Source organism: Pan troglodytes, chromosome 1 (assembly GCF_028858775.2).
Source record: "Pan troglodytes isolate AG18354 chromosome 1, NHGRI_mPanTro3-v2.0_pri, whole genome shotgun sequence".
Taxonomy (NCBI): domain Eukaryota; kingdom Metazoa; phylum Chordata; class Mammalia; order Primates; family Hominidae; genus Pan; species Pan troglodytes.
Genome location: NC_072398.2, coordinates 217,142,442 through 217,161,787, shown reverse-complemented (window position 1 = coordinate 217,161,787; position 19,346 = coordinate 217,142,442). Strand labels below are relative to the sequence as shown.

At 45.1% G+C, this 19,346-nt stretch overlaps 1 protein-coding gene across 3 annotated transcripts in view; it reads left to right on the top strand.

Annotated features, from left to right (window-relative positions):
- Positions 1-19,346, top strand: part of KAZN (kazrin, periplakin interacting protein) — a 1,230,044-nt gene that overhangs the window by 154,362 nt on the left and 1,056,336 nt on the right. The gene's annotated exons all lie outside the window — the stretch shown is intronic.

Genomic DNA, 19,346 nt, shown 5'->3' with positions numbered 1-19,346 from the left:
TTTAAAATCCTAATCCCAGATGCAGCCAGAACAAATATTCTTGGAGCCAAAAATAGGAAAAATACATCTGAAGACTGGTCAGGGGATGGTGCTTTTGTGGTTTTATATCCATATCTGTTCAAAATTTAGGCAGGAATAGGTACATACATATATATAAATTTATTACCAGAGCAAAGCAAAACAAAACAAAAATAAAAACATAAGAAGAAAGATGAAAGAAGCCCAAGGGTGTATGTGTACTGTCCAAATACACTCCAACATCCCATCTTGTTTGCTGGCTTTTGACACAAAACAGGTCATTTTTCCTCCCGCACAGAACTTGCTTGCAGAGATTATTGGAGAGAGCTACATGGATCAGACCCATGAGTGAACTCTCAGATAGTCCCTGCACTGTCATGACCCTGAATGGCGGAGGTTTATTGAGCAGGATGGAGGCGTACAGTGTCCAGGACCAGGCATGCCCTCTTCCTTACCTGCACTCAGTGAGTTTCTCAGGAAGAGGGTATGATCAGGGTCCAGGGACTTGGCTCTTGCTTCTCTCAAGGTCATCTGGCAGCAGGCCCTGTGTTTCCCGATTGGAGTCTCTGAATTGCCCAATTAACTCCTGAACAAACATTACCCAAGGAAGACATTTTGGCAGAATTTTCATCCCTATCAGGGAGGGACAATCTGAAGGCAATCCTGTAATCTTATGGGGTACACCTGGTTGGGGGTTAGGGTGCCTGGGGCACTTTATGAGCCTTTTGAACCAAAGTCTTCTCTGTCCAGTGGGTCCACTTTATTTATTCCTTTGTCTGTCCACCCATCTGTCCATCTGTGCATTCGTTCATCCTTCCATCCACCTGTCATCCATCCATCCATCCATTTGGGCATCGATCCATTTTAAACTCTTTGTTTAGAAGCGGAACTAGTGGAACTGTTAACTGAATCCTGGTGCTCTTCACTGGTAGAAATAGGGGTGGGAAGGGTGTCCACACCCCCTCTCGGTTCCTGTTGCTGGCTTCTGAAGCTTCTTCACAGGATCCTAAGCTCTAATGAGCACATCTCTTTGACAACCACTAATCTCAGCCATATGCTTAATCTTCAATATTTATTCCTCATTTTATTCCCAAATATTGATCTGGGTCCTCCTTGACCTCTTGCCTGGACACCCAGGAGCCCATGGAACAGCACCCCCTGGAAGTTTCCACAGGCTGCTCGAACAGCACTTCAAAAGGGAACTTATCAGACTCCAACCTTACTCCAAACAAACAACCCTTCTTCTACCTTAATGGCACCACTGCTCGCCTGGTTGCCCAAGCTGCTTGCAGTACTTCTGCTGCTTAGAAAGAAAAAGTTTAGTCCGGGCATGGCGGCTCAGCCTGTAATTCCAGCACTTTGGGAGGCCAGGGTGGGCGGACCACTTGAGGTCAGGAGCTTGAGACCAGCCTGGCCAACATGGTGAAACCCCGTCTCTACTAAAAATACAAAAATTAGGTGGGTGTGGTGGCACACACCTGTAATCCCAGCTACTTGGGAGGCTGAAGCAAGAGAATCACTTGAGCACGGGAGGTGGAGGTTGCAGTGAGCTGAGATCACACCACTGCACTCCAGCCTGGGTGACAGAGTGAGACTCGGGAAAAAGAAAAAAGAAAAAAAAAAAAAGAAAGAAAGAAGGAAGGAAAGAAAGAAAGAACAAAGAAGTTTAAAACCATCAAACTGGAAGCTCCATGAAGGGACACAGAATTCAGGTTCAGTGTGATTCTATTTAATAGAGATCTGGGCATCTCTCTGACCCAGTGGCTAAGGGTTTAGGTCTGGAGCCAACTCTTCCACTCTCCAGCTGTGTGATCTGGACAAATTACTTAACCTCTCTCTGCCTCATTTTTCTCTATCACAAAGGTGGGAAAGTACCTACCTTGTTGAGTTTTTTGAGAATTAAATGGCATCATATTTGCGAACCTTTAGCATGATAATACCCAGCATGGAGGAATTCTCATCAATTCCCAATCAACAATTCTGGCCAAATGTATCTCAATATTTCTTAAACCCATCTCCTCTTCTCCATGCCTACCATCCTGCCCTAATTCAGGCCTCCATACTTTCCTGATTGGACTATTTTAAGAGCATTCTGCTGTTACAGCAACCAAACTGGTGTCTCTAAAATACTTCTTTTTTTTTTTCTTTTTTTTTGAGATAGAGTCTTGCTCTGTCACCCAGGCTGGAGTGCAGTGGAGCGATCTTGGCTCACTGCAACCTCTACCTCTGGGATTCAAGCAATTCTCTTGCCTCAGCCTCCTGAGTAGCTGGGATTACAGGTGCCCACCACCATGCCCAGCCAATTTTCATGTTTTTAGTAGAGACAGGGTTTCACCATGTTGGCCACGCTGGTCTCAAACTCCTGACCTTAGGTGATCCACCCACCTCGGCCTCTCAAAGTGCTGGGATTACAGGCATGAGCCACTGCGCCTGGCCTAAAATACTTATTTAAACACATTGTCTCCCACTTCCTGTTTAAAACCTTTCAATGATTTATAATCCTTTGGGTATATAGCCAGTAATGGGATTGCTGGGTCAAATGGTATTTCTAGTTCTAGATCCCTGAGGAATCACCACACTGACTTCCATAATGGTTGAACTAGTTTACAGTCCCACCAACAGTGTAAAAGTGTTCCTATTTCTCCACATCCTCTCCAGCACCTGTTGTTTCCTGACTTTTTAATGATCGCCATTCTAACTGGTGTGAGATGGTATCTCATTGTGCTGCTATAAAGACACATGCACACGTATGTTTATTGCAGCACTATTCACAATAGCAAAGACTTGGAACCAACCCAAATGTCCAACAATGATAGACTGAATTAAGAAAATGTGGCACATATACACCATGGAATACTATGCAGCCATAAAAAATGATGAGTTCATGTCCTTTTTAGGGACATGGATGAAGCTGGAAACCATCATTCTCAGCAAACTATTGCAAGGACAAAAAAACCAAACACCGCATGTTCTCACTCATAGGTGGGAATTGAACAGTAAGAACACATGGACACAAGAAGGGGAACATCACACACCGGGGCCTGTTGTGGGGTGGGGGGAGCGGGGAGGGATAGCATTAGGAGGTATACCTAATGTTAAATGACAAGTTAATGGGTGCAGCACACCAGCATGGCACATATATACATATGTAACTAACCTGCACGTTGTGCACATGTACCCTAAAACTTAAAGTATAATTAAAACAAACAAACAAACAAAAAAGAACCTTCCAATGAGTACCTGCTGCCTACTGAACAATTTTCTACCTTCTCAACAACCAGTAATAATAGGTCACCTATCATCACCAGGGTGCTTCTGCCCCAGTCTTCAACTTCAGTACCCACACTCCATGCTCTCTCTCCCTCTCTTCCTTCCTTTTTTGTTCCTTTTTCCCTCCTTTTCTCCCTCTTTTCCTCCCACCCTCCTTTCCTTCTGTTCTTCTTTCTGTAGCTCAACTGATGTTGACAGAGATTTTTGATGTGCACAGAGCTCCGTCTGGCACTGGGGTGATAGTGAGGGAAACCAGACAGCGCCCTTGCTCTCAGGGAGCTCTCATGATAGACAAGAAGCCAGACATTGATCAAAGAATCATGGAATGAGTGTCCAGTCACAGCTGTGACAGTGTCACCCAGAGGGTCTGACACGGTGGGACCTTCAACCTGGCCAGTGAGGTCCATGGCATCTTGGAGGAGGAGGCCCTGCCTTGCCTGAGGAGTTAGCTAAGCAGAGGGAAAGGGAGAAGGGCCAACTGTGTGCATGTGGGCATGCATGTGCACATGTGTCTGTGTGGGTGTGTGGGGGCATGCATTGCTCATGCCTGTGTACATGTGTGCATGTGTGTGCACATGTGTGTGGGCATGCATGTGCACATGTGTGGATGTGGGTATGCTTGTGCACGTGTGTGGGTGTGTGCGTGCATGTGTGTACACATATGTGCACATGTGTGGGCATGCATGTGCACATGTATATATGTGGGTGTGTGGGCATGCATGTGCACATGTGTGGATGTGGGTATGCTTGTGCACGTGTGTGGGTGTGTGTGCACATGTGTGGGCATGCATGTGCACATGTATATGTGTGGATGTGTGTGGGCATGCATGTGCACCTGTGTTTGCATACTATAATTTGGAGCACTGGATACTTCTCTAAAGGCCAGACCAACAGCTGAGTTAGGCCCCTGTAGTAGTCTGTTTTCAAACTGCTGTAAAGAACTGCTGGAGACTGGGTGATTTATAAGGAAAAGAGGTTTAATTGACTCACAGTTCCGCATGGCTGGGGTGGCTTCAGGAAACTTACAACCATGGCAGAAGGGGAAGAAGTAATGTCTCACATGACAGCAGGTGGGAGAGAATATGTGACAATGCAGGAAATACTATTTACAAACCCATCAGATCTCCTGAGAATTCACTCACTCTCATGAGAACAGCATGGAGGAAACTGCCCACATCATCCAATCACTTCCCTCCCTCCACATGTGGGGATTACAATTCGAGATGAGATTTGGGTGGGGATGCAGAGCCGAAACCTATCAGCCCTCCAAACTCTCAGCCTCCTCCCTCTCCCTCCACTTCCCCCACTGAGCTCTCAGCCAGCCTTGCGGACAGGCCTGCCCATGTGCCAGTGCTGAGGACCCGGCCCATCCTCTGAGAGCTTCCCTCTAACCTCATGAGCCAGGCCCACTGCCGCATCCTCAGAACAAAGCAGGTGGCTGAGAGTATTGTCTGGAAAATCCATAACATGTATTATGACAAACAAGCATCATTTGGTTGAAATGATCTCAAATGTTTTTGTTGATGTTGTTTAAGAGAAATCAAGCCAGATACCAGTTAAAAGTATAGATTTAATTCAGTACCATTGCAATAGAGGAGGAAGGCTTCAGCAAAACTGACCTCAACTCTGAGCACAACAAAGACACTTGGGATTTATAGCCAAGGATTGAAGGGAGGGGGTCAGTGGATGGAAAATTTCTAAGGGGATGCATCAAGCATCATAGAATTCTTGCTGAACTGACTTCAAAATATTCTTACTGAAGGCAGGCCAAAGACTTAGATATCAAGGGTGGAGATAAGGAATTTTATTAGATATCAAGGGTGGGGTGATTCTCTTTAAGCTGATCAAGCAGGACTCTTGCTAAAACTGAACTGGGCAGGCCAAGGACAGGGCCCTAGGACAGGGCCCCAGTCAAGAAGAGTGCTCAGAGGAGCCTGTCCAAAGCTTGGTGAGGAGGGAGTCTGGGTTTTTTCTTTTTTTTTTTTATTCCTGTTCATCTACCACGCCTGCTCTCTTAAGGGTAAAGCACAAGATAAAATTTCTGGGAAGTAATATGTTTGCATCATGCACTGCAAGGTATTGAACTATCTGTTTCTCTTCAACTGAAAGGTAAGAAGTCTGACTAAGAATGGCTGGTATTAAGCCAGGTGTGGTGGCTTACGCCTATAATCCCAGCACTTTGGGAGGATCGCTTCAGTCCAGGAGTTTGAGAACAGCCTGGGCAACATGGTGAAACCCTGTCTCCACAAAAAATACAAAAATTAGCCGGGTGTGGTGGCATGCACATGTAGTCCCAGCTACTTGGGAAGCCAAGGTGAGAGGATGGCTTGAACCCGGGAGGCGGAGGTTGCAATGAGCCGAGATTGCACCACTTCACTCCAGCCTGGGCAACAGAGCCAGACCCTGTCTCAAAAAACCAACCAAACAACCAAACAACAACAACAACAAAAACCCAAAACCAAAAAAAAATGCTGTTACTTACCATGCCTGTCCTATGTTCTGGAGCTCTTCTAAGCCTTATCTTTTTGATCCTCACTGTGGACAGGTGCTAGTATAGCAGAGGCTAAACTTTGGGTATGGCAGTGGTCCCTTTATGAGCTGCTTCACCCTGTGGTTTGGATTTTATGTACCTGTCCTCTTCCCTGCTGGAGAATACGCCCCTTGATTCAGGACCCAAATCTCAGGCTCTTCCTGACACCATCACTGGCACCCGGCTCACATCTTGTACCTGCTCTCCCAGGGGTCAGCCAGAGAGCTGAGTCTCCCCAACCCAGCCAGGGCCTAACTCTAAACACCAGATGGATCTGTGATAATTATCTGTGTGTTTACACATTCTGCTTTTTGCAAAGGCATTCACCTTTTTGAGCCCTCTCTATCAGCTGATCTCATCAATATTTCAGAACTGTGTCAAAAAATAAAAATCAAAAGAGATATTGGGCACCATGATAATCTGCAAAAAAGTATTTGTTCATCCTGCACCTCATGTGGCTCAGTGGTGGCCGCTGCTACACCAAGCCATGCAGGATGCCCTATGGGAGTTTACAATTAAGATCATACCCTGTGATGCTGAAAAGTTATTTGATTAAAAGAAGGACAGGGTGTGGGGTGGAAAAAAAAAAAAAACAAGAGAAATTGACAGGAAGATGATGTGTTTGCACTGTGTGCTATGTGGGGTCAAATGCTTTGGGCCCTACTCCAACTGTCTGAGAGGTTGGGATGTGTAGGGGGGCAGAGGCCCATTTGGTGAGCTCCAATCATCCTGGAGAGCAGCAAAAGGAGACTGAGAAGGTAAGGTAACAAAGGAGAGAGGGAGGCCTTTTCCTCTCTGAAGAAGTGACATTCGAGCAAGGAGCTGAATGAGGCAAGGAGGGATTCCTGTGCATATTCTAACAGAGAGTCCAGGCTTTCAGGCAGAGGAACAGCCAGTGAAGTGCTCTGTACCCATCTGCAGGCTGATGAGGCCCTCATTTTCCCATGGAATGCCCATGGGGTTGATGTGGCAGACAGAGCCTAGGATGACCCGCAGGAGGTTTCCGGGCCCTGGTGTCTGTGCCCTTGTGTATTCCTTGCCCCTTGAGTGTGGGCAGGACCGGTGCCTCACTTCTAACCAGTAGAACACAGCAAAGGTGGTGGGATGCCACCCCATGAGTCTGTGATGTTACATGGCAATGGTGACGGGATCTTACTCCTGTGACATTACATCACACGAGGCTCTGTTTTTCTAGAGTTGCTGTTGTTCTCCCACTGGCCTTGAAGAAGCAAGTGGCCATGTTGTGAGAGAGCCAGTGGGCAGGCCCACGTGTCATGAAATGTAGTTCTACTACCATGAGAAATGGAATTTTGCCAACAACCTGAGTGAGCTTGGAAGCAGCCCTTCCCAGGTTGAACCATCAGAGGAGATGACGAGATCGTAGCCCAGCCAACACCTTGATTGCCGTCCAGTGAGACACTGGAGTGGAGAACCCAGCTAAGCCACACCTGGACTCCTGACCTACAGAACTGTGCAATAATGGATGGGTGCTGTCATGAGCAGCTATGTTTTTGGTAGCTTGTTACCCAGCAGTAGAGAACTAAGGCAGTTGGTATCACACTTTCCTCTGCTCAGCTGTGAGGAAAACTGTCTGATGACACTTATTGAAATGGGGATCAGAAGGCTCCAAGTTCTGATCACAACCCAGAACTACGTTACAATCTTCATGGGACCTAGGTACTTTTGCAGTTGTGGGCCTCATCCTCCATTAAAGAAAACAGTGAAAATTGTTTTATGCCTGCTTTGGTATACAGACGAATACAGCTTTCCCTTGAGCAATGCAGGGATTAGAGGCACTGATCTCCTTCACAGTCAGACATCCATGCATAACTTTTGACTTCCCAAACACTTACCTACTAATAGCTTTCTATTGTCTGGAAGACTTACCAATAACATAGTTGATTAACATGTATTTCACATATATATGTATATATTGTGCCTTCTTAAATAAAGTAAGCTAGAGAAAAAAATGTCACTAAGGGAAGCATAAGGAAGAGGAAATAGATTGACTCTTTAATAAGTGGAAGTGAATCATCTTAAAGGTCTTTATCCTCATTGTCTTCATGTTGAATTGGCTGAAGAAGAGGAGGAAGGGGAGGGATTGGTTTTTCTGTCTCAAAGGTAGTGGTTTGTCTGTGAGTTTTTTTCAAATTGTCTACAAGTTGAAAAAAAACTCCAAGAAATTTTCCAATATATTTACTGTAAAAAAAAAATCTCACATGTAACTGGACCTGTGCAGTTCAAACTTATGTTGTTCTAAGGTCAACTGTATAATCCAGGCTGGGCTCATTATTACATACTTACTGTTATATTCATTTCAATTCTGATTAAAAAAGATAAAAATAAAAACCTTTTCATGGGTCCCTAAAAGTATCTTGGGCCCCTGGCATGTGCCTATAAGGTCTGATGGACAATCAGCTCCACAAGAACCTCCCTACCCTGTAGGCCACTTTGGAATTTTTGGTAGACTGAATTTGAGTAAATGAAGATGAGATGAGGACAGGATGAAGAAAGTCAAAAATGGGAAGAGGAAGAAATGGAAAACATTCTATCTCAGTAAATATTTACTAAGGTTTTCCTAGGGGTTAAATTCTGGAACCACAAGGATAAGGGTAGCTCAATTCTTGGCCCAGGCATATTCCACTTTAATAAAAGAGATGACATAAGGACCTGGAAAATGATACATTAAGATAGGTGACAAAGGCCAAAAGGGAGAAAAGAGAATGAATCATTCGAGGAAGGAGAAGAGTCTACTTCCAGGATCGTTTGTTCATTTGCTTGTTGGTCTGTTCATTTATTTTACAAACATTTATTGAGTTGTAGGTCATGCGTGAGAGTTAGAAATGTGTATGAGAAGTGGTGTCTGCCTCAGAGAAGCACATAAGCTAGTGTAGGAGACAAATTATTTTAATGTGATGTGTTAAAGAAGGCTGCCTGGATGTGAAGTCTGGCTCTAGAGCAGATGTCTCGACCTCAGCTCCATTGACATTTTGGGCCAGGTAGTTCTTTGCTGTGGGGTCTGTTCTGTGTGTTATAGGATGTTGAGCAGCATCTATGGCCTCTACTCACTAGATATCAGTAGTCCCTTATCTTCACCTTCCAGTTGTGATAACCAAAAATGCCCATGGAAGGGTGAGGAAGGAGACCTGTCTTTGGTTAAGAACCATCGGTCTAGGATTGACTGTGTAACCCAGAGTAAGTTATTTAACTTGTAGGTGTCTCTGTTTCCTTATCTATAAAATAGGGACAAAATTAGACCTATTTCACAAGCTCATCACAAGTATTCAGTGAGTTGATGTGTGTAATAAACTCAGAATATTGACTGGCACATAATAAGTACTCAATAAATGTAAGTGGCAGCTGACATCATTGTTGCAGGGAAGGGCTCTGACACATGATTTAGAATAGACCCAGAGTCTGCACTGCATGAAGATGTGGGTGCATGATATATGTGTTGGGAAGCCTTGGGATATAAGACACACACATGTTGATTGGGTCTGTGAAGTCAGGGAAGGTTCCAGAAAGCTTTGATTGCCCAAGCCAGAAATCTTTCCCCTGAGTCAGGAGGTGGTGGGGATTATGAAGGTTTCTGAGCTGTGTTTAGCAGGCAGTGGAGGTTTCTCAGGCATCTATACAGGAAAGCCCTTCTCCCCGCATTGGATCATCAGACAGGGGTTCAGCTAACAGTTCCCTGTAAACCTAAACCGTGCAGTGCTGTCGCTCCACAGAAGGTAGATTTTCATTTCCTCTGCCAAGAACAGATGAGTCAGAGTGTGGGGAGCCTCCCTCTACCCTCTGGAATCTCTACTCTTCTAGTCCACAGAGCAAAGGAAAATGAATATTATTGTTTACAACAGAAAAATCAGCCTCCCGGATGTGTTCTGGACTTAATTTTGCAAAAGAGAATGTTAAATGTCTCAATGTCTGGGGGAAAAATGCTACCGAGCCCTTTATTTCCCCACCAGGGTCTTAATCGTTCCCTTCACTGTCCAGTCTTTCTGCCCCATCAAGCTAGCCTACCCTCTACCCTCTCTTATCACCACCTTAATCTGAATTTCTAGTTTTTGCACTTTGCTCTGTGACTCATAATCTACCTCCTCCCTGGCTTCAAGATCCAGTTTTCCCAAAGCCTTTTCACCTAGGAGGCAACTCAGCTTCATGGAGCCTCAGCTTTGTGCCAGACCTTTGCCCACCTGTGGCTGGCAGAATACTGTCCCTCAAAGATGTCCACATCTTAATCTCCAGAAACTGTGAATATGCTACTTTACATGGCAGACGAGCTCTGCAGGTGTGATTATATTATGAACCTTGAAATGAGAAGATTCTCCCAGATGGTCTGGTAGGATGATGTAATCACAAGGGTTCTTCCATGATGAAGGCAGAAGGATTAGAGTCAAAGGAGATGTCATGATGGAAGCAGAGGTTGGAGGGATGTGGACCACAGGGCAAAGAGTGTGGATAAACTCTAGAAGTTGGAAAAAAGCATACAAACAGATTTCCCCTGGAGCTTCCAGAAGGGACCCAGCCCTGCTGACATCCTGATTTTAGCTCTGCAAGACTCGTTTCAGGCTTTTGATCTCCAGAATTATAAGAGAATAAATCTGTGTTGCTTTAAGCCACAAAGTTTGTGGTACTTTTGTTACAGCAGCAACAGAAAAGTAATACACCACCCTTAGGTCACCGATAAGGAGACCGAAGTTCAGAGAGGTTCAGAGGTGGTTTGTTCATGATCACACAGCAGGTGAGACAGAATCAGAGACAGAACAGGTCTCACTCTGAAGCCTGTGTTTGTCCTGAGACACCAGACTGGAAATGGCCTTTTTTTAGACATAGCAGGAGACCCAAACTGACTATGGCCTCGCTCCTGTACACCATCAAGTATTTCAAATGTAGACAACAAACAAACAGAAAAGATTCAGATTTCAAAATCAGTCTCTTGGCTAGGTTTGGTGGCTCATGCCTGTAGTCCCAGCTACTCGGGAGACTGAGGTGGGAGGATCGCTTGAGCCCAGGAGGCAGAGGTTGCAGTGAGCTGTGATCACACCACTGTACTCCAGCCTGAGTGAAAGAGCGAGACCCTGTCTCAAAAAAAAAAAAAAGAAAAAAATCACTTGCTTAAGCTAAAGCTAGTTGCAGAAAGGAACTTGCATGTTTAACATTCTTTTTTTTTGTTTGTTTTGTTTGTTTGTTTGTTTGTTTTTTGAGATGGAGTCTCGCTCTGTCGTCTAGGCTGGAGTACAGTGGTGCAATCTCAGCTCACTGCAATCTCTGGCTCCCAGGTTCAAGTGATTCTCCTGCTTCAGCCTCCTGAGTAGCTGGGATTACAGGTGCTTACCACCACACCCGGCTAATTTTTATATTTTTAGTAGAGATGGGGTTTCACCATATTGGTCAGGCTGGTCTCGAACTCCTGACCTCATAATCCACCCACCTCGGCCTCCCAAAATGCTGGGATTATAGGCGTGAGCCACCATGCCCAGCTATGTTTAGCATTTTTAGTAGTTTATGGACTAGGAACTCCTTTCATTTGAGGATGTTTAGAATGTGGTCAAGGTCATGGCCTCACTTCATGTGTGGGCCAGTTATGTTTACTCTGTGTTAAGTACCTGGTCTATGGTCCTGATCTGGCCAACCATTAAAGAGGAGGATGCATGCAATGCCTAACACATAGTAGGTGCTTAAGAAATGTGCATCGTTTCTCCATCCAGCAAATCCATAGTTCCTAAGGCCCCGATAGGAGAGCACAGATGAGCAGGCAGGATTCATCCTTATGTCTGGAAAGGCAACTCAAATAAATGCTAATGTGGGCCAGGCCACTGAGTGATTCTTCCAGAATGTATGCTTCATGAGGGCAAGGATGTTTTGCTGTTTTTATTTCTCTGCTGCATACTCAGTGCCTGGCACATAGTAGGTCTTCAATAGATATTTTTGGAAAAATTAATGTGACTAGAGTGCTGGACTAAGAGTATAATGAACAATGGTTCATGTTCCAATTTCATCACTTGCTTGCCTTTGAGCAATTCTCTTAGCTTCTCTTAGAAGTTCAATGGAACTTCTCCATTGATAATGTGGAAAAGTTGTTATCCTTCTTGAACACTTTTTGGGGCTTGGGGACAAATCTGCCCCCTCCATGCCCAGGTGGGGATGTCACAGAGCCCATCGTCCTCCATATGCCCCACGTGTGTCTTAGCTCTCCTCTTCCTCCACCTTCCCCCACTATCCCATAAGTCCAACTGAGAAGCAAGGGACCAATTCCCATGGCTCTAGGGACTCCCACACAGACCCCTTCTCTTCTTCCTCCTTCCTTCTTTACCTTTAGTCTGAGAGGAATTCTTTCCCTTCCAAGTTTCTTTAAGCCTCTCTGCTTCACCCCTGAATCTACTAAGGACTTAAGTCTTTAAAAAACAAAGCCAGGAAGACACATGGCTGCTTCCATTCTGTTCTCTGCTACTGGCCTCTCTAGGGCAGTGGGCATGGGAAAGGGAAAATATATAAAGAAGAAGAACAAAACCCCTTAGATTAATATCTCCACATGACGCCAAGTCACATAACAAATCTTTAGTAAGTGAACACTGTGTCCTGGGCTGTGTGCTCGATGCTGGCATGCAACAGTAAATAAGAGAGGTGCAGCCCTTGATATGACAGTCTGGTGGATCAAAGCTACATGGATTCATTTATCTCAATAGTTCAGGAACTACTTAGGGTCTACAGAGGCAGCATTATGTAAGACAAATAAACTGTGGTGTATTTCCAGAAGAAGTGATTAGGGATGCCAAAATAAAGAACAGGAAGGGGAGGAGGGACCTAGTTTAGATAGGATGGTTGCAAAAGGTCTGTCTGAGAAGATGATATTTAAGCTAATATTTGCAGGATGAAAAGGAACCAGCATGCAATGAGAGGTGAACAGGACTTTCCAACCAGGATCAGCATGTGCAAAGGCTCTGAGGCAAGAAAGGTTTTGGCATATTCAAAGAACTGGGAGAAGCCTAAAGTTGGCAGCAGCATACGATGAGGCTGGAATTATTGCTATGATGCTACCTCAGAGGACGGCTTTGTGATGAAGGAAGGACAGAATTTGCAATCTCTTTAACCTTCTGGGAATTTAGAATGAGGAGGTCGAGGGACTGTGGGTGAATTAGAATTATCTTCTTTTAACCTGGTGTTATTAGTCAGGGTTCTCCAGAGGGACAGACCAATAGGATATATGCATATATGAAAGGGAGTTTAAAAGGGAGAATTGGCTCACACAGTTACAAGGCGAAGTCCCACAGTAGGTCACCTGTAAGCTGGGAAAGAGAGAAGCTGGTAGTGGCTCAGTCTGAGTCCAAAAGCCTCAAAACCAAGGAAGCTGACAGTGCAGCCTTTAGTCTGTGGCTGAAGGCCTGAGAGCCCCTGGCAAACCACTGGTGCAAGTCCCAGAGTCCAGAGGCCAAAGAACTTGGAGTCTGATGTCTAAGAACAAGAGGAGAAGAAAGAAATATCCAGCACAGGAAAAAGAAAGGAGACAGAAGACCCAGTAAACAAGGTTATCTCACCTTCTGCCTACTTTGTTCTAGCCACGCTGACAGCTGATTGGATGGTGCCCACCCACATTAATGGTGGGTTTTCTTCTTCCAGTCCACGGACTCAAAAGTCAATCTCCTCGGGCAACACCCTTACAGACACACCCAGTAACTATACTTTACTAGCTATCTAGGCATCCTGCAATCCATTCAAGTTGACAACTAATATTAACCATCACATCTAGATATTCTAAGATACTATGGTCCTTCTACCATGTGCTATCCACGATGCAAGGAACTCAGAAAAGGTTTGCTACAGGTGCTTGTGAAGCAGTATTTTAGGATTCCTTCAGGTCCAGGGTGCCTTAAGTGTTGTCTGTTTTTGGGGAAGCATCTTGTAACACTTTCTAAATCCCTTCATTGGGTCACAATGGCCTAGACTATTTCCCCTGCTTTCCTTTGATTTATTTGCAAAAGCCAGAACCTGTTCTGGAAGCCTATCCTCAAGTCAATACCTTTTATTCTTTCAGACACATTTGGTAGGCAAGTCTCTTTTAAGCTTCCTGCCTTCTCACCACTGTCTATTAAAAACAGTTTGGATTTCCATGATTGTGTAGTTCTTTTAAGAATGAGCCTGGGTGCAGTGGTTCACGCCTGTAATCCCAGCACTTTGGGAGGCCAAGGCGGGCGGATCACAAGGTCAGGAGATTGAGACTATCCTAGCTAACACGGTGAAACCCCGTCTCTACTAAAAATACAAAAAATTAGCTGGGCGTGGCAGCATGCGCCTGTAGTCCCAGCTGCTGGGAAGGCTGAGGCAGGAGAATGGCGTGAAACCGGGAGGCGGAGCTTACAGTGAGCCGAGATCGCGCCACTGCACTCCAGCCTGGGCGACAGAGCGAGACTCCACCTCAAAAAAAAAAAAAAAAAAAAAAAAAAAAAGAATGAGGGTTTCATGTTCCCTACTTGCAATAAGAGCTGTGAGGCCAGATGTTCCAACTGGTTCTAGAATAGTTTCCCATAATGATAAAGATATCATTTAGGAATCATGTTATCAGAATGCACTTATTCAGATCAAGGTTTAATTCAAGGGTTTGCAGAGAGGGAACAGTTTCCCTCTGAATTTCCGTGAGGGCAGGGACAATGTCCCCTGACTTCTTTTCTTCTGCCTCACTGCCCTGGAGCAGCCTGAAGCATCTGTGACATCTGTGACAATGGTCCTGAGAGAACCTTCCATGAATGACTTGGGATAACTTCTGAGTGAGATTACAGCATGTCCTAAGACCATATAAATAAGCAACTCTGTAAGTTTGTATCCAAGCAGGACCCTTTTGGAAGTAGAACAAGGTGTTGTGAATAATTATTCTGGAATAGCAGGCAAAATCCAGGACCATCTTGGGCAAATTGGGATGTTTGGTCACCCTCCATGTAAGTTACCCAAATCCTTGCCAGATGTTCCTAAGAACTCCTGCTGCCTGCAGTGGTGGATAGTGCCCTGGATTTGGAGACTGGAGACTTGGGGTCAAGACCCTTCTCCTCCCACACCAGCAGCGTGGCCTTTGACAAGTCAATGAGTTTCTCAAACTTTGTGTAAACTTTTCTCCTAGAGAAAAATCTAGAAGCACAATGGGTCCGAGAAGGGGAGGACCAGGGTGGGAGAGGAGATTAACTCTGCGAGTGTCCAGCAAACGGGGGGATATTCACAAAGGATAAGACTACAGGCAGTTATAAACCAGTGCTCACATCCTGTGGTAACAGTGGTTATAGTAGAGTGCTGTGGAAGGCAGAGGAGAGACCCCTATGTCACCTGGGGAGGGGAACAGGGAGGAGTAATGGGGAGGGAGGTGTTGAGGAAGACTTTCTGGAGAGTTAGTGACCTATAAACTAAGAACTGAAGAATGAATAGGAGATTCCTGGGAAAAGGGTCAGAGAAGAGAAAAGAGGAAGTGCAAGACACAAGAAGGGGCAGAGAACGCACAGGCCAGGCAGGCAGAAGAGAGCTTGGTATGTCTGAAGAGCTGCAAGTAGCTGCGGCATTGAATATGACCCCGTAGAAGGTTCTAGAACAATATGTGGGAAAATGCTTAAAAAGAGGCAAGCAGACCCACATCCCAAAGGGCTTCGAATGCCTCATAAAGTAGGTTTGGATTTCACCCTGAGGGCAACAGGGAGCTTTGACATGTGTTCCTGTCCATCTTCCCCAACGGCAAAAGAAAACTCCACAGTGGCAGGAACTTGCCCATTTTTTCATCACAGTACTCTTGTTAGCCCTGTGCTTGGTATACAGCAGGTGCTTACTAAATGTTTGTCTAAAGAATGAGTAGATTGAAGAGTATTAAGGAGGAAGCTTGCCTTTTAGATATATCACATCCGTGCAGAGTGGAGAATGGGTGTGAGAGTTGCGGACACAAAAAGAGAATTCGGAAGACTGTCGAGGTCACCAAGAGCTGGCCTAGTGCAGGGTGGAGCAAATGGACTTGCTTATGGACTTGCTAATTTAGGGGAGAAAAATGTGCCTTGTTGAAGTCTGGAATTCACATAATAAAGATTTGAGTGGTAATGGAGTTACTCTGCAAAAGTACCTTATTCTTGGAAAGCACAGCAAACAGGAAGCGTGGTGCACCCTGGAGAGCTGTGCTATAGAAAGAGGAAGAATCAGAATAAGGAAAAATTCTATACCAGGACACTTAGCCACCAAATAATAAGAAGATATGCGGCTAACTACTTCAGGAATCATTCCTGAAGCATGAAACCCAGAGCGATTCAGGTTGAAACAGCATGTTTCTGAGTATGACAAAAAGGACAGGACAGAGTCAAGAGGGAAGTGGTAACCGTTGTTCCTGGAGTTCCCAGACGGCCTGTCCTTCAGTTATTTTATACTTTGGTTAAAGGCTTAATAAGGAGAATCAGCCATCCTACCTGAGGCACTACACCGTGCAAAAGAGGGTTTTCAGTTTCCCACTGAGATCTTAAACTTAGGACTTTCTAAATGGCTTTGTTAGGGTCTTGTCTGATGGATGACGGTAAAACTTTGTTTATTCAGGCAAATTGGAAGCAAGACAAGTCTGAATTATTGCAAAAGGCTGTATTGGGTAATTGTTTACAATAAATTGTAAACACAGCCATTTGTTCAGTAATCTATCAGATATTTATTGAGCACATACTAAATGATAGCCTGATGCTGGGAGCTGGAAATGAGGAAACAAAGTAGATACAACCTCTCTGCTGAGGAAGCTTCGAGTCTAGTGTGAAGGAGAATCAATAATCAAATGACCCTCCAAATCAATCTTTAATTAAAAACTGATTCATGCTACAAAGGAACAGTTCAGGAAGATAGGACATCATCAAGCAGGGACATTTAATAGAATTTAGGGGTGGGGCAGTGTTCAGGGAAGGCAGCTTCAATGACATGGTATTTGAGCTGCCACATATGTGAACCCAGTTAATAGGCAGTGGAGGGTGAGCAATTAGAAGTCTGGCCACATCTGTCTCCATGAACAGATGAGACGTGGCTGGAAGCATAGGAATTATAAAATGCTTGAAAACATGTTTTGTTAAGCAAATTCAATATACACATATTTTACATCGTTGTTATTATTTTGCTTGGCTCAAGTTTCATTATCAATTCCAAATTACTGACATGTGAATTAATGGTGCTATATTTATTAACTCAGCCCTTTTATGTTGAACTCTTGGTTACCTGCCATATATCAGCCATAGGACCAGCTGTGCAGACTTGCAGAGATGAATAAAACATTATTGATGCCCTATGGAAGACAGTGTCCTAATCCAGCAGTTGTAATATACATCAGTATTTCCCAAAACTTGAATTGGTTGAGTACCCACTGAACACTATTTTCCATAACTAGAAAGTAAGTAACAATAATTATAATGAAAAAGAAATACTGTGTAACTACCTTCCTAGCTAGCTGTGTTGCCTGTTAAGAGACTTTCAGCCCAAGGCATACTCTCCATTTATTCAAAATGGAGATCAAATATGTGAGCAAGAGAGGTGTTAAAGACCAGTGGGTGCCCAATTGAGTACCCAACAGATTCTTGTTATGATCAGGTTTGGAGGGTGATTCTTCTACCAGAATAGCTGACATCTGTAAAGTTTCAACTCTACAGAGTTGAAATTCTCAATATCACACCATCTATTCAGAAGTATTTAAAAGTACATTACGGTGGGACTTATATAGAGGTTTCAGGCAGGTCAGTGATATGGTTTGACTATGTGTCCACTCAAATCTCACCTGGAGTTATAATAATCCCCAAGGGTGTCAAGGGTGGGGCCAGGTGGAGATAATTGAATCATGGGGTAAGTTTTCCCCATACTGTTCTTGTGGTAGTGAATAAGTCTCATGAGATCTGATGATTTTATAAATGGGAGTTCCGCGGCATAGGCTCTCTTGCCTGCCATCATATAAGACGTCACTGCTCTTCCTTGTCTTCTGCCATGATCGTGAGGCTTCCCCAGCCATGTGGAACTGTGAATCTACGAAACCTCTCTCTCTTGCCCAGGCTCGAGTGCAATGGTGTGATCTCGGCTCACTGCTACCTCCACCTCCTGGGTTCAAGCAATTCTCTGCCTCAGCCTCCCGAGTAGCTGGGATTACAGGCACCTGCCACTCTGCCTGGCTAATTTTTTTGTATTTTTAGTAGAGATGGGGTTTCACCTTCTTAGCCAGGCTGATCTTGAACTCCTGACCTCATGATCCCTTGGAAGTATATGCAGTAGCTCACAGAGCAGCAGAGTATCTTCAACTACATGCTGCCCTTGTGTTTACACTGCCAGAAGAGAGCTCTGAGGGGCTCACCTCCTGACGAGGGGAGGCTGGGGGCTCTAGATTGACAGTGACATCAAGGCTTTTTGACCCAGGGGAAGACAGTACATTTTGATTGGAAAACTGAAGTACCGTCACCAGAAAAGGCACTGTCAACCGGTGTCTACCTTAACCAGCAAACTCTGACCAGTCCGACACCAACCCAGGTCACTCTGCTGCAGCCTCTCAGACCTGGGGAAGATGGACCCCTGCTTGGAGCCCATGCTGTAGAGGGGCTCACTAAGCTGAACCACCAAAACATAGACTTGGCTTGTTTGTTTGTTTGCTTTGTTATTGTAAGGAAGCGTTTTTGGATGTTTAGCACCCATTTGAGCTGATGGGCATTGTGAAAAGGAGGCGGGAAAGCTGGATGGGACTTCCTGGGCCAGAGGGTGTGCGCCTGAGAGCACGAGGGTGGGGGTGGGCAAGGAAGCAGTCAGAGGCCCTGCCTGGCAAACATGGACAATGCTGGTGCTTTTGTGTAAGGTTGACTGCCCTGCGGACACTCAGGTGACTGTGCTTCTCCCTCCCCGCTGCTTGGTGGTGGAGTTTGGGAAGTGGAAATCCTGAGTCAGTGGAGGGGAACCTGCATATCCTGGGGCTTGTCCAGGCCAGTCCCCACCCAAGGTCCAGTTGCCCCCAGGAGTCTTGTCCCGGCAAATGCTTACTACTACTCAGGCCACCAGTGGCCAGTAAGCGGAAAACATGGGTCCTTTAGCCTCCTGGTCAATAGGCTGGGTTTTGGGGAACAGGCTTTGGGGCCCTGGGTATATCTAGATGGTAACTTTTAAATATTTAGATGTGGGTATGTGGGGCTCTGTTTGTACTCTTGTTCTAGGTTGTGCAAATGTTATGGGGAGACCTCTGACAACACAACACCTTGGGTAGAATTTCATCCAATGTTGCAAAGCTCTCAGGAGGGGAATCCGTTCCGGCTTGCCTTCCGCATTGATAACATGATAAAGCTCATTCAGGTCACATGGATGGCGAAGGAACAGAGGAGTTTTGGAGGAAATGGGCTGGGGTGAATTTTGCTGGCATAGTTCCAAAACCTTAGAACAGAAAGCATAAAGCTTTCACGGTAACACACACATGAAAACAAGACAAGAACAGAAAGAACAAACACTGAGTTAGGGTAAAAGAGGCTAATGCATTTTGAAACAGGCCCTGACAAAAAGCTCGCTCACCTTTGAAAGCTAAAAG